This window comes from Rattus norvegicus, chromosome 2 (genome assembly GCF_021556685.1).
Source record: "Rattus norvegicus strain SHRSP/BbbUtx chromosome 2, alternate assembly SHRSP_T2T, whole genome shotgun sequence".
Taxonomy (NCBI): Eukaryota; Metazoa; Chordata; class Mammalia; order Rodentia; family Muridae; genus Rattus; species Rattus norvegicus.
The window spans coordinates 143,012,501-143,027,500 of NC_141535.1; the positions used below are offsets into that span (position 1 = coordinate 143,012,501).

Consider the following 15,000-nt stretch of genomic DNA (forward strand, 5'->3'; position numbering starts at 1 on the left):
ACACACACATCACACCTCAGCTGCTTCCTCACACCCTCAACTCCCCACTCACAGATACCACTGAGAGCTGCCCTCCAAAAGCTGGCCCCATGCTGTTTCCAAACCACATCACAGACCATTCTTACTGCTTTACAGACCTGTCCCACTTCACCACGCCCAACCTTTGGTGGATGGAGGTGAGTGGGTGGGTGAGTAAATTCACACAGTGCCCCTACATCGATGTATAAATGGTATCAGAGATCGTTCCATGTCCACAAAGACAGTAAGGTTTGCCTCTTCCCGTCAAGCCCTACACAATGCCTAAGACACATAAGGAATGTGACTGCTCTTTCTGTTAACCACACATGAAGTTTGAATAACAAAGGTATTATCTCTGGTGTCCAAAACTACCATAAACCCTCTGGGTTTACACTAGGTCTAGAAATTTCCTTTCTGTAAAGTTGTATTTAGTTTGGCTTTGCTTGGCTTTCTTTCTTTCTTTCTTTCCTTCTTTCTTTCTTTCTTTCTTTCTTTTTCTCTCTCTTTCTTTCTTTCTTCCTTTATTTATTTATTTCTTCATTTTGTTTTGTTTTTTCTTTCCTCACAGTTAAATGCTTCTTCCAAGACTGGGATGTGTTACCGTGGGGAACTCTTCTATTGCCAAGAGCGAAGACATGGATGCCCTTCTAAGAGTTTCATAGTGAATATAATTTTAAAATAAAATAAACAATAAACCAGGGGCTGAGTGCAAGCCTAGCTCTGCGCCGGACGTGGGGAAGGAGAAGTGGGGTCAGGGTTAACTTTGATTACTGAATGTCAAGCACAGTGAGTCAGCAGTGAGCTAGAACAATAATAAAAAGCCATGCTGTAAAAACCAAGCCTAAAGAGATGAGAACGCAGGACCCTGATCACTGAGAGACAGAGATACAGGGGGGGGAGGGGGAGAGGGAGAGGGAGAGGGAGAGGGAGAGGGAGAGGGAGAATCTTCAGTTTGACAGCCTAATTCTGTTTTTAAGCCTTGGATAAATCCTTTAGTCAGCCTTTGGACATAAGGAAACTCAGATAGCCCCAGGTTCTTTGTCATAAGCCTTCAGAATAAGGAACTATCACAAACAATAAATAGTTGGCATCACAGAACTAAATGTCAAAATTAAGTAAATCCCCTTTAGCAAAGCAGTTAAAGCTAAGGCCAGCCCCATCCAAACCTTGTTTCCAGGATAGGATTAGCTGGCTCATTGGTTGAAAATGCTCAGCACATACACAAGAGGCCCTCAAAGCTCCAGAGCCCAAGCAAAGCTGGGCACTGTGGTAAATGCCTATAATTCCGTGCCCCAGAGGCAAGATGGGAAGTAGAGAACCCCTAGGACACGGCTCAAAACACCTGAGGTGGTGATCCTCTGACTAAGGCACGCTCTTGCAACAAATGTATACCCATATCTATTCATCTATTCATTGATCTATCTGTGTGTATGTGTCTGTGACTCTGTCTCTCATACACATACACACACACACATCCAAGATTTCCAAGGTAGGCTTGTCCTAAATAAATATTTTCTGTTCTGGTACCATAAACCCTTCTCTGTGAACTGTTCTAAGATGCCAGCGTCATGAATACTGATGCTATCTGAGAGCCATCATAAGAAGCCCAGTCTGCCCAGAGCAAAGATCCACCACTATATGGATTTGTTGATAAAGGTAGGTCACTGCTGACATCCGACGCAGGGTTAAAGTTGAAGGATTACTGTAGCAACTGGAATGCTACATTACCAAATACAGAGCCTACTCTCTTCACTTCTCAACGAGCAGGTGATGGCTTGTGAATGTGGTGGGACCTAGAGCATCCTGAGCACAAAGCTGGCATCTGAAGTGGTAGTTAACGCTTTCTACCTTCCATTCCTTTGGGAAGAGGTTAGAGCTTTTGGTGTTGGACACTCCTGCCTCATCCTGATGGGTCTGACCCAAAGATAGACGGACTTACCATCGTAAGGCTTGAGGTCTGGGACTCACACAGTGTTTTGGTAAACTCTGAAGCCCACCGATCCAAATCTACAACAAGCCATCACCTTTTTAAAGAGTTTTGTTTCCAGATCTGCTAATTGTGCTTTTCACCATCTTCTCCCAATCTCCAAAAAAAGAGGAGCCTCAATTGGGCGAGAAGCTGCGGTAGTGTCTTATCGAGTGGTCTTCTTCTCAAGTCCACACACAGCAATGAAAACTACTCACGAAAACCCTCAAATTGGCTACAAACGGAGACAGTGCATTTGGAAACCATATCTTGTTACACTGGATACCTGTGTCTGGCTTATGTGATGTCTCCCATTCTAAACACTAAACTCAAAGAAGACCGCATGGGTCACCAGGCTAACTACAGTGCTCAAGATTTGATTTGAAAGCTAACCTCTATTATTTACAGCCTTCAGCTTTGGCTTCCCTCACCCAAGCTCCCAACCCCAAAAAGATGCCATTCCCTGCAACATCCCGGCTCCCTCTATTAATATGAGACTGAGTGAGTCACTTCCCTCCTCCTGTTTCTCAGTGTGACCACGCCATGTGCCAAGCCTGAGAGTTTAACTAGATTAATCCCACTTCCTTTCCACTCCCACCTCCTTCCTGGCTCTATTCTGCTGGGCCTACTTTAAGAAAAAAAAACCTTCTGTTTAAAAAGTATAATCTCTCGTGGAAATTAACATCAATGCATCTATATATTCTTGTATCCTATGTTTTATATATTCTATAAATACATGCTATTTCCAAATGTAAACGGGGGAGGGCTAACTATGTATGGTGACATATGCAAATAATGGGTTCCTTACTTAGTGGGGGGCTTTGTTTTTGTTTTGTTGTGTTCTCCCACCTAAATGGTTTTGTGCTTTACAGGTTTTTAAGAGTGACTATGAGTTGTTTTTATAACTAGCAAAAGCTGAAATACTCATGAAGGCACACATACACACACACACACACACACACACACACACAAAACGAGACACAAGACACACAACACATTACACACAAAAACAAAGGAAAAATAATGCACAAATATGTAGGTTACCTGAGAGTTGATACTGAAGATAAACTGAAGACTTAAAAGTCAGCAGTCTTCCCCCTTTGATGAAGTTCCCTCTAACCTAACCTTCCTTCACTCCCTCTTTGTCTGGAGAATAATCATATTTCTTTCCCCAAAGAATCTAAGTGCTTTTAAGCCCATAAAGACTATAAAGATATAAAGAACAGGAATGATTGTAGACACTTTGTTTTGAAAGAATCTAGAAATCCTCGTAGCATGGGCAAAGAACTTGATCTTCAATATAAGCTTGGAGCTAGGCGTGGTGGTCATGCCTTTAGTCCTAACCCTCCAGGCAGAGTCAGGCTGATTTCTCTAAATTCAAGGTCAGACAAAGTTACATGGAGAAACCTTGTCTCAAACAAATAAAATAAGGTAGTAACAACAAAAAAAAAATAAATAAATCAATAAAAATTAAAAGACAATTATGTCCCCCCCTCTCCCCACATATTCATGCAGTCTTTTTAAAAAAAATCAAGTTTGTTGGCCCCGTGCAGTTTACAAAGAATAGCAGTTCCTAAAAGGAAGGAAAACTTTTCTGGACAACCACAAACTTTTCCATAGACTTAAAACGAAATTCCTACAAAGGTCTTCCACAAAGGGCCTCGAGTAGCATGTGGTGGGGAAAGTGCCCACAACAAACATGAAGGTGTGGCCGTTCATTCTCCTTCCTTGGAAGCACAGACCTGTGCTAGGCTTCAAACCCCAGCAGGACTTTGCTCCAGAACTGGCTAGTCACCAATGAGCAGCAGCAGCTCCAGGACCTGGGGTTGGCCAACAGACAGAAAAGGCCAGCAGCGTGCCTCTGGGAAGATTCTGGACTGGAAAGGAAGGCTACTGGGAAACTGATGTGTCAAATCCTCTTTCCCCATGGATTAATATAAAGCCATTTTAATTTTGAGATAAAGTCTATGGGGTAAAGATTAACTGCAATAAAGAGAGGAAGCACTCTTGACCTCAGGTCTCCCCTTACTTCCAAGCCTGGCCCTGCCCATGAGCCTGGGGGACTGTCTACTTTTCTCCTCTCCTACTGCTTTGTCCTATACAGTACTTTCTCTCCAGAAGAGGAAGGCTGTGTGTGCCCTCATTCTTGCTGGCTTTCCTTTCCTTCTCCTCTCCTCTCCCACTTAGACTCATCCTATCCCAAGTCCATATGGAATCTAAGTTACCCCTGGGAATAGGTCTCCAAAGACAGACAGACAGACAGACAGACACACACACACACACACACACACACACACACACACACACACACACACACGCCTCTCCAGAGCCACTACTGCCTCTGTAACCTACTATAGACTATTGAAAAGCTTAAAAGATCACAGTCTTGAAATCACAACATACGTGGAAACCTGAACTTTAATAGTAGCACTGACCCTGTGTCACCTAACTGAATAACCCACCCAAACTTGTCATCCATAGCCAAAGAGATGCCAAACGAACAAACAAAACCCCCGTAGCAAATTTGCTAAGCAAAAATACATGCAAGTAAAGCGGGTCTGTCCTAGACTGTCAAAGTCACATGTTTCACGATTTCATGAGCAGGATTCCCAAGTTCACTTTCTTAGTGTCAGGCGTCTCCTGCTACAAGGCTGGCAAAATTGACCCAACAACCAAACCCATTCTACACCCACTATGCATGATGCTCTGGGAAGGAATAAAAACAAGAAGTATTTTATAAATATACAACCTTGACTAGTAGAACAATTAGAAGCCAAGATAAAACTCTATCTGTAAAAATAGAATCTACCAGCTTCTCAGCACCCAGCAAATAAACGGTCTGTTTTTGGAAGAATTTACTTGCCAATCCTTGACCTAGTATACTTAGCCACAACAACAAAAAATTTTTGAGGTAGAGAAATAATGTATAATACATTTGTGTGTTGCTAGAAGCATAGAAAGATATAAAAGTGGGAATGGTTATAAATGCCCTTGTCTTTTTACTGCCTATCCCTCTGCCCCTTTCTTTACTATATCAGAGTTTCACACTACAGTCAGGACCAACGTTCCAATCATCAGCAGGACTTAAAGGGCCTTCCCCCTGCCTCTTTAACCACAACATAGCAGGGTACATAAAGAGAATGGTCCCAATGAGATAGGAACTACGAGGCCAACTAAGGATCAAGTCCATCATTAAATGTTATTTTGATGAAGTTCCTCTTCCTTGACTCCCTCTAATTTTGGAGAGTAGAATTATTTATTTCTCTTCCAATGAAATATAAACTTTTCTAATGACCATGGAACAAACTGTATGGTATACAAAAGGCATTTTTTTTAAAAACCTTAAATCCCCATGATATTATAAGCCCAATTTAGATATAGATACTCTTGGTTCACTGGTCCAGTTTAGCTCTGTCTTAATACATAACAAATGTATGTGTTAACAGCCTGGAGGTGTCACCTCAACTCTTGAAGGCCAGCCTGGTCTACATAGGGAGTTCCAAGCCAACCAGACTCTTGTATCAAAAAAAAAAAAAAAAAAAGCATTAACATTAAACAATGCTAAATGAAATACCTTTGCGTGAACTGACCAAGCAGACTCAGCCTTGGTACATGCTAAAAAGGAAAACTGATACAGATTTCAATGAGGCCAATAAATTCTCAGGGTTTCCCAAGAAAATTTGACCCATTATAAGCAGACAGCAAATTCTAAAGCCATGTTTAATCCTGTAGCAGATAGAAGGCTTGTCCCAGACTGAAAGTTTGAAGACTATTCCTAATTACAGCACAAATCTGCAATATTTTCAGAGACAAACATTACCCACATTCTAATCTAACACTCTATAAAGAAGCATTCTTACTTCAGACTCAAGACTTGGGAAACAGCATAGCATTCCATCTTTTACTCTGTCCTGGCACTTCCTGAGTACTCTCTTTTGTTTTGTTTTCTAGCCTATGACATTTGGGTCTTCTAACTGATACAGAAGACTTTGTCTTAAACCATAAGAAACAGGTGGTGGCCATGATCTTTAATAATTCTTGGGGGGGGGGCAGTTAAAGAGATGGCTCAGCAGTTAACACTGACTGCTCTTCCAAAGGTTCTGAGTTCAAATCCCAGCAACCACATGGTGGCCTCACAACCATCTGTAATGGGATTCGATGCCCTCTTCTGGTGTGTCTGAAGACAGCTACAGTGTGTACTCAAAAATAAGTCTTTAATAATAATAATAATAATAATAATAATAAGAAGAAGAAGAAGAAGAAGAAGAACAAGAACAAGAAGAACAAGAAGAACAAGAAGAACAAGAAGAACAAGAAGAACAAGAAGAAGAACAAGAACAAGAAGAACAAGAAGAATAAGAACAAGAACAACAAGAAGAACAACAACAAGAAGAAGAAGAAGAAGAAGAAGAAGAAGAAGAAGAAGAAGAAGAAGAAGAAGAAGAAGAAGGAGAAGGAGGAGGAGGAGGAGGAGGAGGAAGAGGAGGAGGAGGAGGAGGAGGAGGAGGAGGAGGAGGAGGAGGAGAAGAAGAAGAAGAAGAAGAAGAAGAAGAAGAAGAAGAAGAAGAAGAAGAAGAAGAAGAAGAAGAAGAACAAGAACAAGAACAAGAAGAAGAAGAAGAAGAAGAAGAACAACAACAACAACAACAACAACAACAACAACAACAACTACTACTACTACTACTATTCTCCCTGGTCTGAGCACACACTTTTCCTCTGATACCACCTAACCAGGACGCCATAGAAGGTGATAACAGTGGGAGCCCATAGCAGAAGCCAACACTACCGAGGATGCTCGGCTCTACCACTCCTCAATCCTGGTTACAAGAGCAAGAGCAGAAGCCTCCTGTCTGCTCACTGCGTTAGCTACTTCATTGATGGGGAGCCTGCTTTTGAGGTTAAAGACACTGGCAATCAGAAATAAAGTATTGCTGCCACCCGGGATGAACAGACGCACAGCTTCTGATTTACTGTGATCTCTAACATGAGCAGTCTCCCTTCTAAGCTCATCCTAGCTTTCACTCCGGTCAATCCTTTGTCCCAGAGCGGCTTTCACTAACTAGAACGGGTTGCACTTCTTCCAATCTGCCGAATCACCTATGACACCGCCCTCGCTGACCTAGAATACAAGACACACGGAGACAAGAGTCAAACTACAAATGTGCACAGCTGGCATATCTACTATCAAAACAGTCAACATCTAAACCCCAACTCGATCAAAACTTAGGGGTGACATGCAACAAAGGTGACTGGGAGTGCTCAGCTTCTGAAACCACAAGGAATTTGTGGTTCAAAGTTTCCAGGTCAATTTTCAAGGTAGCAGTTCATACAGATATCACTGCAGTGTCCGTCACCAGAGTGCCAGCTCATATACAGATAAGGGATCTTTAAGGTGTTCTAGTAAAAGATGCTACCAAGCCAGAAGCATTACTGTGATGCATGCTTAACAGTCTCAGAGTTTTCTGGAATTCTAAATGAAGAGAAAGGATTGTGTTTTTAACGACCATGGCTCTAATGCTTGACCTCCCTCCCAGCCTTGCCAAGAAGCCACTTAAGTTCGCAGCATCAGTGGGAAGAGCCCTTGCACTGGAGTTGGCTGGGGCGATCTATCTCCCTCAGATCTTTTCTACTGAGCTTTACTTGAGCTTTCCTCTTCTTCGTTCCCTCTGAACCTACTCACCCATGGTGGAAGGGAGTCAGAGGGGCCCTCAGCATAGGAAAAAAGGGACAACCAGCTCGGGACCATACTATCTGTGGTTCCTAAAAGGGCTTAGGGACCAGTGTTTGGTGTTCCGGACTGGAATGAGAGAAACACTATGAATGCACCACTTCTCAGACACAAACACTTTGGGAAATGGTTCCTCGATCCCGCCCAGCAGTGACTCATAGACCTGCCTCTAGAGGGTAAGAGGTCCAGCCACAGGGCAGGGACAGACCATCACCTGCTCTAGCCTACCATTACCATCCAGGGCAAACAAATCTGACCTTGCCCCTGCAGGCAGAGCCAGATTCTCGCTTAACCTCCTCTCTCATAACCCATAAGAGGACAAGAAGAGAAGGCCTGGCTGGGTTTTGTCTGTTCGACTCAAGCCCAGAAGCCCCTAGAAGCTTGGCTACATCAACAACTTCATTATAAACACACAGCACTTCCGTTCTTTTCTCGTGTTGGGATTAATAATGGTATTAAAGATACGCAAGGCCCTGTTAGGCTCTACTGTTGGGACTCAGCCAGAAGGTGAGCATTTGTCTCACTCCCTCCATTCTCCTATTGCTAAATGACAATTTCAAAATATATACTTGGTGTTTGTATTCTGTATTTTCTCAACGACAGAAACATGTGATGAAAAAGGGGAAGTGTAGAAGAGAGGAAGTCCACTATCCATAGGAAATGGAACGTTTCTGTCCCCTCATTCATCTAATGAACATTTACAGTGGTGCTGTACCTGCAGGGATCCAACTGTAAAAGTCAACTTTGAAGGCTGGAGATAAAACACACGCAAGCACTGAACTCTGCCCCACCCCCACCCCACCCCCAAAATAAAGTTTTGCACATATAGAGCAAAATATAGTGTTAATGTCCACTGACTGTAGTGGAAATCACCACTAAAATTCTTTACATGCCCAGTCTACTAAGGCTCAGTGCATAGCATGGTATTTTTCAGTAAGTCCAATTCAGCCAGTTCTTTCCAGCGATAGGATATGTGCTTGTTTCCATGGTGCAGCTTCAGATGAAGCTATTCTGCACCCACCAAATATGTGTGCGGAGATTTGCTGGGCATGGAATACCGAACTCGTGCCACTTAAATATAGATGCGCTAAGGGCCTACAGTGTGTGGGTCCTCAAAAGATTGCTAAGCCAAGGGTGGGCCTATGGTAGACGTGAAAATCGGAGCCCATAGGTGGCTAAGAGCTACTGTTTTTATTATAAACGGTCCAGAGCCTGACGTCCTGTCCCAGTGGCTTCTTGCTTGATACCCCAACCACACCACCTGCATCCAACATCTGAAAAGCAGCTCAGTTTGTTTTAAAAATCACCAAACTATGATGACTGCTTCAAGGACTTTGAAAACTGTTTTTCCAGGCTCTCTGTGTCTGACACACGTTTCTCCGTGCTGTTTTTCCAGTTGTTCTCAAGTGGGACATTCATTGACCCAATGCTTGGTTGCTCCCAAATTACTCCAAATAACAAATGTCTCCAAGTTGGGCCACAGCTATCATTCTTGCTCTCCCCTCTAATTGGGACAAATCAAGTATACGTCACTTGGCCAGAAAATGAGGGCGAAGTCATTTCCTTCCAGGCTGGAGAATGGGAGTTAATGGAGAATTGATATTCTAGAGAGGAAGGTAGAAGGGACAACAAACAAAAGACTGGCAGCCCTTAGCCTACCCGAGCTTCATTCAGCCCAGGGCACATTCTCTGAAAAAGCACATGGCAGGAGGCGGGCGTCCAGTACTATACTAACAACCTCACAGTCGGTCTCTCCCTTCATGGCTTCCAGGAAGCAGGCCACAGCAGATACACACCTCTGCCTCCTCTGTATCTTCCCCTTAACAAACTACCTCCCTTCCTGTACTACCTGTGTCCAGTAAACAGTATAGAGGCACAGGAACCTGTCAGCATCTGCCCTCTAGACTCACGTCTTTTCTTAGTACGTTCCTCGTCTCCTCGTGTGGGGAGATCGTCCCCTTTGGTATTAGCTTTGGTTTCCTTTCTCCTTTAATTCTAGGACGATGAGCCAAAGGCCCGGTCTGTCTGACCCACTTTCTGTTCATGTGTTCAAGGCGTAAGACATCATGAGTCAACAAGAAGAAGGCTGGCGCGAACCCCAGAGTCTGAAGACAGATTCACAGTGTTTTTCACAGCTACAACCCTTTTCTGTAAGAAGTAACCAGAAGGATCAAAGACAAATGCCAAGGCACTGAAATGGTGAGGGAGGGATCATGCCTCCGAGGATCCTGAAGACCTCCGTGAGGTTTCCTGTCCTTCAGCAGTGCCAGGGGCGAACGAAACCCAGGGGTTTATGCACGCCAGGCAAACAGACGCTTCACAATTTCATCTCAGCCCACGGTGTTTTGTAACACATATCCTGGCATCCTTGGTGGAAAGTAGCAAAATGAGACACTACTCTGCCTGTCATTGACAAATTAGGAGGCCATGGTCACTTCTCCAATCCTTGGTTTCCTACAGCAGGGCATAAGAGCATCTAATATGCAGTGCTGTTTTGCACTGGCTGCCAGGTGTATACACGGTGCCAGGTATAAACCACATCGTCTCCCTTATGAAAATCTGCCTCCACTGTCTACATAAAAGGTCTAACTAATAGAATGCAAAAAGAATAAGGAAGAGGAAGAAGAGAAAGAGGGAAGGAGAGAGGATGGGAGGGAGGGAGGGAGGGGGGGAGGGAGGGAGGGAGGGAGGGGGGGGACAGGAGGAGAAGAAACAAAAGGAAAACTAATCTACAAATACCCTAGATTAACAAAGAACCCAAGAAGAGAGAGAATAAAGGTGGCCATTAGTTTACTGCAAAACGTATAGATTCCATATAGTCACGGTGGCTAATAACTGACCTTGAGACAAAGATGCTCTTTTTAATTTTTAAGTTAGCATACTGGATGTTACATAACATTATGGTATTTTCCAACAAAGTACATTTGAGGTATTCTCCCCTCACACTTCCCCAACCCAGCTACCTGAGACCTGAAACCCCCACCCTCTAATCTCCCCCTCACCAGTCTTCTCTCTCATTTTCCACATGTCTTTTACCTACTCTTATACCATTTACATACGCACTAGCTAAGATCTGCATAAGAAAGGAAACATGACTTCTGTCATTCTAAATGTGGGTCGTATCACCTAATTTAATTATTTTCCAGATACATCTATTTTCCTGCAAATTCCAGAATCCGTTTTTTTTTTCTTTACACATAAACACATGCTGATAGACATCTGTATTGACTCCCCTGGAATTGGAGTTAACTACCTGAAGTTAACTACCATTGAAGATGGTCTCAGTTAACTACCTGGGTGCTGGGAACAGAACACAGGTCATCTTCGAGAGGAAAAAGTCCTCTTAACCACTGAGTCATCTCTAGCCCCTCAGATTTTGAGTAAGATGAAGTAGTAAGGATTAAAGTATTTCCATGAGGCCAGTCATGGTGCATATTCTCACATATTTATTATCCAATTCTATTTCATTTTTGGAGAACTGTCTATTCGTTTCATTAGTCCAAGCTGAGTGTAGTGATGGATGCCTTTAATCCCAGCACTCAGAAAGCAGAGGCAAAGTCATCTCTGTGAGTTTGATGTTAGCCTAGTCTTCATGGTGAGTTCCAGGGCAACCAGGACTACAAACAGAGAAACTGTCTCCAAAACCATCCATTACTGCATTTATTGCCTGGTATATGTTTAAATTTTACAGTTCTTTGTAAATTCTGATTATTAGTCGACTATCTGAAGCATTTAGTAAACTCTTACTCCCATCCCAAGAGCTGTTTGCTCTGATAACAGCGTCTCTGCTAAAGAGAAACATTTTACTCACACAGCAGTCCATCTCTTGATTCCTCGGACTAGATCCTGGGCTGCAAGAGGCCTGCTTAGCAAAGTCCTTGCCTACACACATCTTGAAAAGCACCGCTACCGGGCGGTGAGTTTGATCACAGCAACAGAAAACAAACTAAACTAGTCAAAACGTCAGGAGGGGCTCACAAGAACCATGATTGACAGCGAGTGAGAAACACAAGGAAAAGCCTAGCATTTTCCATCAGCATCTGGACAGAGAGGCACAGTCTTGGGGATTGAGCCCTTGGCCCATGTGACTGTCTCTAGTAAGATGGTGTTAGAAGGCTGCCTACTTAGAAGCTTGTGATGCTTGAGGATGGAATACAAGGCCTCCTTATGCCTGCTAACCAAGTGGCCTACCACTGGACTACATGCCCTCAGAACTGAGTTAAACTGTAGGATACCCTGGTGGTGTGCTAGAGAACTTGGCATCAGAAGTGTTATACAGACAAAAGGTATGCAAGTGCTTCTAAAAGGACAGACACTGTAGTCTTCTCTCTATGTTAAATGCATGTTAGTGCAATGGGTAAATAAATTATGGTATAGTCCAGGCGATGAATACCTGAACAGCTATTATAAATGACAGAGATCTATCTATATACTTTTTAATGGAAAGATGTCCCTGATATATTGCTGAGAAACATAATTCCATTTTGGATAATAGGATACATATGAATGAGGCGGAAGAAGGCTTTAGAGTTCTTTGAATCTTCTTCATTAAAGCATTATTTTTTTTTCTAACTTGGAAAAAAACTACATTTCACTTCCTCCCCTGAACAGAATTCACTTTCTCCTTCAAAAAATGATGTTCTTCTCCACATTTGGACATATGCTCTCACAAAATTAATTTCACAGCAGTGAAGCTAGAGAAATGGATCGGTGGTTTATAGCGCATACTGTTGTTGCAGACTGTTTGAGTCTGTTCCCCAACACCCACATGGGATGGCTTCAACTACCTGTAATTACCAGTAGCCTGAGGAGATCTAAAGCCCTGCCCGCCCCACTCATGTGGATATACACACACAACAAAATAAAGCAAATCGTGGGGCTGGAGAGATAGCCAGTACTTAAGAGTACTGGCTGCTCTTGCAGAAAACCCAGATTGAATTCCAAGCACCTCCATGATGGCTCACAACCATCTGTAACTCCAGTCCTAGGTTATCAGGTGCCCTCCTTGGCCTCTGGAACGACACACAACACATGGTGCTCAGACATAAACAAGTACAACACACCCATACGCATGAAATCTAAAATAATTCAAATATATTTTTTCAAAAACTCATTCCGCAAAGAATAGAGTTAGCGGTCCACCTAGTTCCTTAACTGCTAGCTGGAAATCCAACATGGATGACTCTTCCCTTTAGTGCTCAGCCTGAAGGTACATGGAACCAGAGTCACAGAAGGGAGAAGACTAGCACGAAGAGGGGGTGAAAAGAATTGGGCAAATTCTATAAGCAGTAGCTTGCAGCTGCCTATGGCAACTGCTTGAGGAGAAGGGAGATCTGAAGGAGGAATCAGCAGGCACAGCAGCCCTCTCCTTGGGTAGAACAGGAGGGAATATCACTTTATGCACCGTCTATACTCCACGGGATGATCTGACATCTTATGTCCAGCACCTGTCACCCTGGGGCCCACCCGCCAGCTGTAGGACTGCCTTTACTGACACCTGCCGGGTCCGAGAGAAAGAAGCACGTATTTTATCTAGAAATACTAGGATTAAAAATATCACTCAACTTTAGTTTTTTGAAAAAAAAAATAATGTTCTATGTGTGTTGGTGCTTTGGTTGTGTGTATGTCTGTGCACCATGTATGTGCCTGGTACCTACCAGAAGAGGTCACTGGATTCCCTGGGGCTGGCATTACAGATGCTGTGAGCTGCCTAATGTGGGTGCTGAGAACCGATTTCCGGTCCTCTGAAAGACCAGCAAGCACTCTTAACTAAAGAACCGCCTCTCCAAGCCCTCCTCCGATGGCCCTTACGAAAGAGAATGCATGGGGCACATTTAACTGTGTTTTCCTCTTTTCCCTTTCTTTTTTGTTTTATTAAAGGAAGAAGCCTACTCTGGTTGCTTATTTCTGACCATTGATCCCATGTTAATTATATACTCACTACAAATAACAGTTTAAATTTAGTCTCATGACTAGCCACCGGGTTCCTTCTCAGCCCACCATGAGGCATATCCGGCCTTCACATTCCTTACACAATTCCCACTGACTTGAGAGGAACTAAGCAAGGATGCAGATCACAGGGTCTGTAAAGGAAGTGGAATTTTCTATACAGGATATATTCGGGCTTTTCCTTTCCATGAACCCTCCCCCTTTGGTTTTATGAGACAGGATGCCACTGTAGTTGAGGCTGGTTTTAAACACTCTTCCTCTGACTCCCAAGCGCTGGCCAACCACTGCCAGGATTGAAACTAAAGGAGATTTTTATAAAAGGTCTTAGCCTCTGAGCGGTTCCAGCCATGGACTGAGAATACAGAAGAAAGCCTACCATACAGCGGGTATTAAGGACTACTAATGGGATAAATGAATTAAGCACTGAATGTATGACTAGTGAATGAATGAACAAGTTGAATGAGTTCAGTCCAATGGACCATTTTCCGGTCAGCATCAACCCTATCACCAGATCTGGTGGCACATGCCTGCAATCTTGGTAACTGAGAAGCAGAGACAGGAGGATCAGGAGCTCAAGGTTATCTTTGGTTACATAAGACCCCGTCTTTAAAAAAAACTTTTTCAAATGTATCAAAGAAATATTATTCATACTTAAAACATATTTTTCAACAAATACTCATAAAACTCACTCAGGAAGATTTTTTTTTCTTTATTTCTAGGACATAGAAACTAGAGACTAAAACAGTAGCATCTCAAACAAATCACATCACTATCACCTCATTCCTGTTCATTCGGTGAACAGGCTGACTGAGCCAATAACTGCACCATACACCATGGTCTCTATGTCTTATGTATGGAAGTCGTACTGTGGATGCATCTGCAGAATGGATGAACAAATTAGTACTGGTATTAACCATGACAGTCACGGTAATGCTGACTCATGTTTCAGTCATAATATTCGCAATCATCATGGTAACAATGTCTGATGATCTTGTTATTTTAAAGTCTCAAAAATTAATCTGATCCACATAACAGGCTTATTAAGCTCCATTTTTAAGGTCCAGAAACTAGCATGGGAAAAGTTAAATGACGGCAACTCTTAAAGTCTCTATGCTATAGACAGTGAAAATACTCTCCTAAGCAGACCTTTAATTCTAGCCCTCAGGGGGCAGAGGCAGGTGGATCTCTGTAAGTGTGAGGCCAGTTGGTCTATAGAGTGATCTCCAGGACAGTCAAGACTACATAGAGCAACCCTGCCTTGGGGAAAAAGAAAAGGAAAATAAAGAAAAAGTGCTCTTTAGAGGAAACATCTGGGGGCTGAGGAGATGGCTTGGTCAGT

General features: G+C 43.1%; 1 protein-coding gene across 3 annotated transcripts in view; it reads right to left on the reverse strand.

Moving 5' to 3' along the window:
- The window catches only part of Wwtr1 (WW domain containing transcription regulator 1), a 119,005-nt gene that overhangs the window by 47,821 nt on the left and 56,184 nt on the right, over nucleotides 1–15,000 (reverse strand).